Below are 11,086 nucleotides of genomic sequence, written 5' to 3' on the forward strand. Positions count from 1 at the left end.
TGCTCAGAAGTGGTTGAAGGAGATCGAGAGGATCTTCCGTGTGACTGAGTGTGCCGATAACCAGAAGGTCAGGTTCGGTACGCATATGCTGTCAGAGGAAGCAGATGATTGGTGGGTTGCTGCCCGCACTGAGTTGGAAGCTGCTGGGAGTGCTGAGATCACTTGGGCGGTGTTCAGAGAGAGATTCCTGAGGAAGTACTTTCCAGAGGATGTCAGAGGAAAGAAAGAGATAGAGTTCTTAGAATTGAAGCAGGGCAACCGGTCTGTTACGGAGTATGCTGCTAAGTTCACAGAGCTGTCGAAGTATTACACTCCCTATGATGAGGCTACTGGGGAATTTTCAAAATGTGTGAAGTTTGAGAACGGGTTACGTCCCGAGATCAAGCAGGCCATTGGGTATCAGCGGATTAGAGTGTTTTCTGACTTGGTTGACTGTTGCAGGATTTTTGAACAGGATACCAAGGCCAGAGCGGAGAGCTATCAGCAGAGGGTTGATAGGAAAGGCAAGAATCAGAATGATCGTGGGAAACCGTATGCAGCTAGCAAAGGTTTCCAGAGACAGAGTGGGATGAGGAGACCTAGTGGGGGAGACTCCAGTGCCCCTGCTAAGTGTTACATATATGGTCAGGCTGGACATCGTATCCATGAGTGTACCAGTACTGAGAAGAAGTGTTTCAAGTGTGGCAAAGGTGGTCACTTGGCTGCAGAGTGCCGGTTGAAGACTATGACTTGTTTCAACTGTGGAGAGGTGGGTCATATTAGCCCACAGTGTCCTAAGCCGAAGAAAGAGAACCAGTCAGGAGGCAAGGTCTTTGCTTTATCGGGTTCTGAGACTTCTGCAGATGATCGTTTGATCCGAGGTACGTGTTATATTAATGGCTTTCCTCTTGTAGCTATTATTGACACAGGTGCGACTCATTCCTTTATATCTTTGGATTGTGCTGTGAAACTTAAATTAGAGATATCTGAGATGCATGGGAGTATGGTGATTGATACTCCTGCGAAGGGTTCAGTGACTACTACTTCAGTTTGTTTAAATTGCCCTTTGAGTATTTTTGGTAGAGACTTTGGGATGGACCTCGTGTGTCTTCCACTAGTGCAGATTGATGTTATCCTGGGTATGAACTGGTTGGTGTTTAACCGAGTTTATATCAACTGCTTTGATAAGACTGTGATCTTTCCTGAGATTGAGGAAGGAAAGAGTTTGTTTCTATCAGCAAGGCAGGTGAATGAGGCAGTAGCAGATGGGGCAGAGTTGTTTATGCTGTTAGCGACTTTGGAGGCTAAAGATAAACTGGTGATTTGCGATCTAGCCGTGGTGTGTGATTTTCCTGATGTGTTTCCTGAAGAAATGCATGAATTACCGCCAGAGCGTGAAGTTGAGTTCTCGATTGATTTGGTACCTGGTACTAGGCCGATATCGATGGCTCCGTACCGTATGTCTGCTGTTGAGTTAACTGAATTGAAGAGTCAGCTGGAAGATCTGTTGGATAAGAAATTTATTCGTCCGAGTGTGTCACCGTGGGGAGCACCAGTGTTATTGGTTAAGAAGAAAGAAGGTACCATGAGGTTGTGTGTGGACTACAGGCAACTGAATAAAGTGATGATCAAGAATCGATATCCTTTGCCGAGGATTGATGATTTGATGGATCAGTTGGTTGGTGCGAGTGTGTTCAGCAAAATAGATTTGAGATCGGGGTATCATCAGATACGTGTGAAAACTGAGGATATTCAGAAGACTGCTTTCAGAACAAGGTATGGACATTATGAGTATTATGTAATGCCTTTTGGTGTGACTAATGCGCCTGGGGTATTTATGGAGTATATGAATAGGATTTTCCATCCGTACCTAGACAAGTTTGTTATGGTGTTTATTGACGATATTTTGGTGTATTCGAAATCTGAAGAAGAGCATGCTGAACATTTGAGAGTGGTTTTAGGAGTTCTACGAGAAAAGAAGTTATTTGCTAAACTGTCCAAGTGTGAATTTTGGTTAGAAGAGGTTAGTTTTCTTGGTCATGTGGTTTCAAGAGGTGGTGTTGCTATTGATCCTTCTAAGATAGAAGCGGTATCTAAGTGGGAAGCTCCGAAGTCAGTTTCTGAGATAAGGAGTTTTCTTGGACTTGCAGGTTATTATAGGAAATTCATTGAGGGATTTTCTAAGTTGGCGTTACCGTTGAGGATGTTGACTAGAAAGGGGCAAGCGTTTGTTTGGGACTCAAAATGTGAAGAAGGTTTCCAAGAGTTAAAGAGAAGGTTAACTACTGCTCCTATTCTGATATTACCAAGTCCATCGGAACCATTTGAGGTTTACTGTGATGCTTCATTGTTGGGTTTGGGTGGTGTTTTGATGCAGAATAAGCAGGTTGTAGCTTATGCTTCGAGACAACTGAAGGTTCATGAGAGGAACTATCCGACACACGATTTAGAGTTGGCAGCTGTGGTATTTGTTCTGAAGTTATGGAGGCAGTACTTGTACGGGTCAAGATTTGAGGTTTTTAGTGACCATAAAAGTTTAAAGTATTTGTTTGATCAGAAAGAGCTGAATATGAGACAGAGGAGATGGTTAGAGTTTCTGAAGGATTATGACTTTGGTTTGAATTACCATCCGGGTAAAGCAAACGTAGTGGCTGATGCATTGAGTCGGAAATCATTGCATATGTCTATGTTAATGGTTAAGGAATTGGATTTAATTGAGCAGTTTAGAGACTTGAGTTTGGTGTGTGAGAGTACTCACAATAGTGTTAAATTGGGAATGTTGAAGTTAACGAGTGGTATTCTGGATGAGATTAGAGAGGGTCAGAAATCCGATGTGCTTTTGGTTGATAAGTTGACTCTAGTGAATCAAGATCAAGGTGGTGAATTCAAAGTTGATGAGAATGGTGTTTTGAAATTTGGTAATCGGGTGTGTATTCCGGATGTTACCGAACTTAAGAAGAGTATTCTTGAGGAAGGACATCGTAGTGGCCTGAGTATTCATCCTGGGGCTACGAAGATGTATCATGATTTGAAAAAGTTATTTTGGTGGCCGGGAATGAAAAGAGAAATTGCGAGTTTTGTTTATTCTTGTTTGACTTGTCAGAAGTCAAAGATTGAGCATCAGAAGCCGTCTGGGCTAATGCAACCGTTGGCTATTCCAGAGTGGAAGTGGGATAGTATCAGTATGGATTTTGTTTCTGGTTTACCGAGGACAATTAAGAATTTTGAAGCTATTTGGGTGATTGTTGACAGATTGACAAAATCGGCTCATTTCATTCCGATCAGAATGGATTATCCGTTAGAGAGATTAGCTGAGTTGTATATTGAGAAAATTGTAAGTTTGCATGGTATTCCGTCGAGTATTGTTTCGGACAGAGATCCTAGATTTACATCGAAGTTCTGGGAAGGTTTGCAGAGGGCTTTGGGAACTAAGCTGAGATTGAGTTCTGCATATCATCCGCAGACTGATGGTCAGACTGAGAGGACGATTCAGTCACTGGAGGATCTTTTGAGGGCTTGTGTTTTGGAAAAGGGAGGTGCTTGGGATTGTTATTTACCTTTGATTGAGTTTACCTACAACAATAGTTTTCATTCGAGCATTGGTATGGCACCGTTTGAAGCTTTGTATGGTAGGAGATGTCAGACACCTTTATGTTGGTATGAGTCCGGTGAGAGTGATGTGGTTGGACCGGAGATTGTCCAACAAACTACGGAAAAGATTAAGATGATTCAGGAGAAGATGAGGATTGCTCAGAGTCGTCAGAAGAGTTATCACGACAAGCGGAGGAAGTCACTTGAGTTCCAAGAGGGAGATCATGTGTTTCTTCGTGTTACTCCGATAACTGGGGTTGGTCGAGCTTTGAAGTCGAAGAAGCTGACACCTCGATTTATTGGTCCTTATCAGATTTTGGGGAGGATAGGGGAGGTAGCCTATCGTGTCGCTTTACCGCCGTCACTTGCGAATTTGCATGAGGTTTTTCATGTGTCTCAGTTGAGGAGGTACATTCCTGACCCGTCGCATGGGGTCCAAGTAGATGATGTACAGGTGAGAGATAACCTGACTGTTGAAACATCACCTATGAGGATCGAGGATCGAGAGTTGAAGCAGTTGCGGGGTAAAGAGATTGTTTTGGTCAAGGTAGCTTGGGGAGGACCAGCAGGTGGCAATGTGACTTGGGAACTTGAGAGTCAGATGAAGGAATCTTATCCAGAGTTATTCGCTTGAGGTATGTTTTCGAGGACGAAAACTCTTTTAGTGGGTGAGAGTTGTAACACCCCGATAAAATATGATAATTATTTAATTTAAGTTAATAGTATATTTATTAATTTAATTAAATAATTGGATTATTATTATTGGAATATAAAGTTGGAATCAGAAAAGAGTCCCATTTGGTAAAAAGGTTTTTCACGTGAAAGCAGAGAAGCGACTCAAAAGTGGAAAAAGGGCAAAGAGGAAGAGCAAGAGAACAAGGGTTGAAGAAGGGAAAAGCTTGAAGCTAAAGAATCAATTGCCGGATTAACTCAGGTAAGGGGGGTTTATCGTCGTTTAATGGGTATTATGGGTTAACATGTAATGGGTAGTAATAAGCCATTGAATTGACCCTAATTGGGATGAGGAATGCTGTAAATGGTGATGAATAAGTTATGTTAAAACTGTAATTGAATCTATATGTGGGTGAGTCGTAAATTTCTGGACGTGTAGCTTTTTATGGAATCGAAATCGGAGGTCCGGAAGTCCTCCGACGGCGAAAAATGCGGGGGATTCTGCATTCTGTTCGTGTTAGCGCAGGAACGGCTTTCTGTCTTGCGTTAACCGGTTAACCCAGGGTGTTAACCGGTTAACACTGTTATGAATTATGAGAAATTGCTGTCTGTCTTGCGTTAACCGGTTAACCCAGGGCGTTAACCGGTTAACACTGTTAAAATGTGCCAGGAAGCGTGTTCTGTGTTGCGTTAACCGGTTAACCCAGGGCGTTAACCGGTTAACACTGTTGGAAAAGTGAAAATTTGATATTCAAATATTGTGTACATAGTTGATGATTGGCCTATATTGGTGTATGATATAGTAGGGATCATTTCCCGTTGTTTTGAGCAGTAGGGGTATTAGTAGAGTGTGCTAATACTGTAATTTATTATTTGGCATGACATGATATGATTCTGTGATAAATATGCTGATAATGTATGATGGTATGCATAATGTTGTGAATATATCTATTATGTATGCAATTGTGGATGGACTGTTTATGGCTTAGAGTGTGAGCATATGTCCATTGTGGATTGTTGTTGATGGTTGCATGCTAGGTGATTTAGCGTGCATAGTATGGCCTTTATGGTGGTAGCTAATTCCCATGGTGAGGAATTAGTGAGTGAGTTATTGTGGATTGTTGTTGATGTTTGCATGCTAGGTGATTTAGCGTGCATAGCATAGCCCTTGGGGTGGTAGCTAATTCCCATGGTGAGGAATTAGTGAGTGAGTCACTAGGTCTCAAATGAGTGGGACTAGTGAGCTTGGTAGCCGTATCTGGATTTGATCGGTGAGGTTGAACTATGTGTTCACGAATAGTCGGTACCGCATGCATGGAGTCTCATTGCATAATGTATGTATGGCGTATAATATGAATGAATGTATTCAAATATTATACGTGTGTTTTGTGTTTGTGTTGAGTATGATTATGAGTTGATGTTGTCGTTGCTGAATGTGTGATCTGATTTGGGTGATGAAATGTGTTAAATTACTTAGCATTACATGATATTTTATAATGCTTATTATATCGATTGAGGAACTCACCCTTACAACTATGTTTCAGGTAACGAGCAGTGATTGAGTAGAAGCTAGTGCTTGAAGTCTAGTGTAGTTCCTTAGTGGGTCATGCTCTGGTATATGTAACATCAGGACGGGATGTTTTACCTTGTTTTCATTTGGTTGTTGAATAATTTTACATGTAATGTGTTACATGGTTTGCATATCCGCTGCGAATTGTGCAATATTTTATTTTGATTATTAAATGAGCATGACAAACTATTTTGGTGAATGGTGTGAAGTGTCAAGTGTGACACCCTGAAATTGCATATCTACTCTGATTTATATTTGTTGTTTTAATTATTATTGGGGTATTTTAGAAGGGTGTTACACATGTCGTACGTGCCAGTTCTCTCAATTAAACAAAATGATGGCTATACTGGTTATGATACCTCTAAGGACGGTACCGCTTTCCTGGCCTATCACTAAAATGACTTTATTGGATTGTTGGTTTTTTCCCTTAGTTATTTCTTCTTGATTTTGGCCCAATGTCTTATTAAATGTGCTAATTAGAAGTTTAACAAAGTCCAACTTGGTTTTTTTCTCTCTTTATTAGTTTTCTAATTTAATAACTAATTAATTAAATTTTAAACTAATTATTTATTAATTGATCATTTGATAATAGTTCAATTCATTAATTGTTTTAATTGCTAAATAGATGGTTTGATTTTGTTTCACCGATTGTAATATGTCCAATAAATTAAGTTGGTTACCTCTATCATATCCTATAAATAAACTATTACAATTGACATTTCACTTAATTTCAATCATCATCGATTTCCAAACCATAAACTATTAAAACCAAACAATTTCCGATTCAATTCAATTATTTTATATTCAATATTCACTTATTTCTTTTAAAATTAATAAATTAAAGTTTTGATTAAATTAGATAATTTTCGTTAATTGATTTTTATTAACTTAATTATTTGATTATATTAATACTTAATCAAACAATTTTGATAATTAATTTTAATTACCTTAATTAGACGACTTAACTGAATTTTAATTAATTAATTTTGTTTAAAATTGACCGACTTATTTCACCATCATTTTTCATTATCATTTCATAATACAAACTCAATTCCATTTCATTTCCAAACCATAAAAATCGCACAATCCTCGATTCAATGTCGAGCCATTTTTTTCAAATACCTTTGTAAGTCGATCGCTTTCAAGCATCGTCATCAACCTCACATAACTTACTCTTGGGCTTTCTTACAATGAGACCTATTCGGTTATTGAATAATCGAGTGGATGATTGATTCACTCAATAAAATACAATTTATTCACAAACACCAATTCAAACCTCGATCTAATATCGTGCATTTTTATTCACACTCAATTAAAATACCCAATCACAATCAAATACTATTTCATTTAGAAATCAAAAGGGGGATGGTTTTGAGTTTTTAACTCCTCTTCTCGATTATTTGAATACGAGTTTTCTTACTCGGTTAGTCAATTAATCGTCATTTCTAACTCGCCCAAACTTAACATAATCAAATTATTTTCATGATTTGGAAATGAAAAGGGAGATGGCTTTGAGTTTTCAATTCCTCTCCTCAATTGTTTGAATACGAGTTCTCTTACCCGGTCAGTCGAACAATTGTCATTTTTCCGCAAATTAATAAATTAATCAAATCATTTCATAATAAACTATATGAAAAGGGAGATGGTCTTGAGTCTTCAATTCCTCTCCTCAAATGCTTGGATATGAGTTGTCTTACTCAACCATTCGAGCACCCGTCGTTCATTCTAAAATACGTCAATCATATACAACCTTATTTTCATAAATACTCAGATGAAACAGAAAGTGGTCTAGAATCTTCTATTCCCTTTCCCGATTATTAGGATATGAGTTGTCTTACTCGAACGTCCGAGTAATCGTCATCCATTCAAAATACCTTAATTATTATCAAAGCCTTTCTATAATTAAGGATGAAAAAGAAAGTGGTCTAGAGTCTTCTATTCCCTTTCCCGGTCATTAGGATACGAGTTGTCTTACTCGACCGTCCGAGTAATCGTCATCCATTCAAAATACCTTAATTATTATCAAAGCCTTTCTATAATTAAGGATGAAAAAGAAAGTGGTCTAGAGTTTTCTATTCCCTTTCCCGACTATTAGGATACGAGTTGTCTTACTCGACTGTCCGAGTAATCGTCATCCAACAAAATATCTCAACACATCAAAGTTATCTTTTCTCGCCCTCGTGCGATCAAAACCAATAAAACAAAACGTCAAACACATTAATCCAACTTGTCACCCTCGTGTGATCAAAACTCTTTTCAGAAAGAGCACTGTTTAATCCTTTCTAATGCGCACAACAAACTAATGCTTAAGCCTCCGCCGAGAGTAGACAAGTCAACGTTTAGCCTTTAGAACGTGATCTAAACAGCTGTTCGGTAAAAGACACCAACCAATCATAGTTCCCTGAACTACGAATGCTCTGATTTCCTTATTATATCATAAGGATACGTAGGCAGGAGATTACTGTATCTTCGCGAGCACACTAATAAAAAACCTCCCCTTTCTCTCTTCTGAGGTTCTCATCCATTTCTATTTTCAATATTTTATAACCCAAAGATAACAAACAAACATAAATTAACACCCGAAACACAAATTAGAACTAAAAGGTTCCCGTTGAGTACAACGGACGCAAGAGGTGCTAATACCTTCCTCTTGCGTAATCCACTCCCGAACCCGAATATGGTTGCGACGACCAATATTCCATTTTCTAAAGGTTTTATCGATATTTTCATATTCCTTCATTGGGATAAATAAAGTTCGGTGGCGACTCTGTTCGAACATAAATTTTTTCCGCGACCATCGTGAGGAATCGTATTTTTTGAGATGCGACAACGACATCATGGAAGTCTTTATGGATGATTTTTCTGTTTGCGGGCAGAGTTTTGAAGGATGTCTATCTAACATCGAAATGGTACTCGAAAGATGCGTGAAAGTAAACCTCGTTTTAAACTGGGAGAAATGCCATTTCGTGGTTCAACAAGGAATTGTATTAGGTCACGTGGTATCTGACAGAGGAATTGAAATGGATAAAGCTAAAATCGAAATTATAGAGAACCTTCAACCTCCGAAAACTGTACGAGAAATACGAAGCTTTCTAGGACACGCTGGTTTTTACCGACGTTTTATTAAAGATTTCTCAAAAATAACCAAGCCACTTACATGATTACTAATGAAAGACGTTGACTTCATATTTGATGAAAAATGCTTAACAACGTTCAACCAACTGAAAACATCTTTAATCACCGCACCCATAATGCAACCACCTGACTGGAGATTACCATTTGAAATCATGTGCGATGCGAGTGATTACGCAGTAGGCGCAGTACTGGGACAAAGGAAAGATAAGAACCTTCATGCTATTTACTGGCGAGTAGAACGCTTGATCCAGCCCAAATGAACTACGCCACCACTGAAAAAGAACTTCTAGTCGTCGTGTTCGCTTTGGACAAATTCCGTTCCTACCTAGTAGGGGCAAAAATTATCATTTATACCGACCACGCCGCTATTAGATATTTGTTAAGTAAAAAGGATGCCAAACCAAGACTTTTAAGATGGATCCTGCTCTTACAAGAATTTGATTTAGAAATAAAAGATAAGAAAGGTACCGAAAACGTAGTAGCAGACCACTTATCTCGTATCCAAGGGAACAAGCCTGAACAAATCCCAATTAATGACGATTTCCCTTACGAACGACTCATAGCCCAAATGGAAAGTGATATGTCTGAACTGACATTAAACGATACAGAAATAGAAGAATCTGTGGAAGAAGTACACGCGAATGCAACTCTGCCATGATATGCTGACTTTGTCAACTACCTAGCCGTCGGAGTACTTCCACCGGACCTATCTTATCAACAAAAGAAGAAGTTCTTTCACGATCTAAAACAGTATTACTGGGATGAACCTCTTCTTTTCAAAAGAGGGATCGACGATATTTTCTGTCGATGTGTTCCTGAGGACGAAATCGATGATATAATCTCCAATTGCCATTCTGCTCCCTGTGGAGGCCATGCAAGTACCTCAAAGACCTGCACTAAGATCCTGCAATCCGGCCTCTTCTGGCCTACTCTATGGAAAGACGTCCATAACGCGGTTATAAAATGCGACTAGTGCCAACGCACTGGCAACATCTCAAGACGCGATGAAATGCCACAAACAGGAATCTTAGAAGTAGAAGTCTTCGACGTATGGGGGATTGAATTCATGGGACCATTCCTAGCTTCTTTTGGTAATAAATACGTACTCGTTGCTGTCGACTATGTTTCAAAATGGATCAAGGTTGTAGCCTCTCCAACAAATGACACACGAGTAGTGATCAAGTTATTCAAGAACATTATTTTTCCCAGATTCGGTGTGCCAAAATTAGTAGTCAGTGACGGTGGCTCCCACTTCATATCGAATATATTTGGAAAACTCCTTCTGAAGTATGGAGTCCAACACCGCGTAGCAACACCGTATCATCCACAAACTAGTGGGCAAGTCGAAGTCTCGAATCGAGAAATAAAACAAATTCTTGAGAAGACCGTAGGAATATCCAGAAAAGACTGGTCAACCAAACTAAACGAAGCTTTGTGGGCCTACAGGACGGCTTACAAAACCCCGATAGGAACCACACCCTTCAAACTAGTTTATGGTAAATCATGCCACCTCCCTGTGGAATTGGAACACAAAGCGTATTGGGAAATTAAAACCCTAAACATAAACTACACTTCCGCAGGCGAGAAACGGATTCTGGACATCCACGAATTAGAAGAGTTGAGATTGGACGCTTACGAGAATGCCAGGATCTACAAAGAACGAACCAAAAGATGGCATGACAAATGCATTTCTAGGAAGGAGTTTAAAGTCGGCGACATAATGCTGCTATTTAATTCAAGACTTAAACTTTTTCCAGGAAAACTCAAATCTCGGTGGTCTGGTCCTTTCGAGATCACCAAAGTTCTCACTAGTGGCACGATAGAAATAAAAGGTAGGAATAGTGACCCTTTTATATTAAACGGGCAGAGACTAAAGCACTATCACAATATAGAAAGCAGAGATTATTCGAACAGTCTCAGACTCATAGAGTTGCCCGCTCAACCCCAAACCTAGTACAACACGACACTACTGTCGAACTTGCGACATTAAACAAAGTGCTTAGTGGAAGACAACCCACCCTTTTTCCTTTTTGTTCTTTTTCTTACACTCTATTTTCCCTTCTTTGATTTTCTTCTTTATTTTGTTTGCTCCCCTTTTCTTGATTGTCTGCAGTCACTCTTGTTGCTTCTAGTAACTAA

The sequence above is a fragment of the Lathyrus oleraceus genome, chromosome 3 (genome assembly GCF_024323335.1).
Source record: "Lathyrus oleraceus cultivar Zhongwan6 chromosome 3, CAAS_Psat_ZW6_1.0, whole genome shotgun sequence".
In the NCBI taxonomy this organism is placed as follows: Eukaryota; Viridiplantae; Streptophyta; class Magnoliopsida; order Fabales; family Fabaceae; genus Lathyrus; species Lathyrus oleraceus.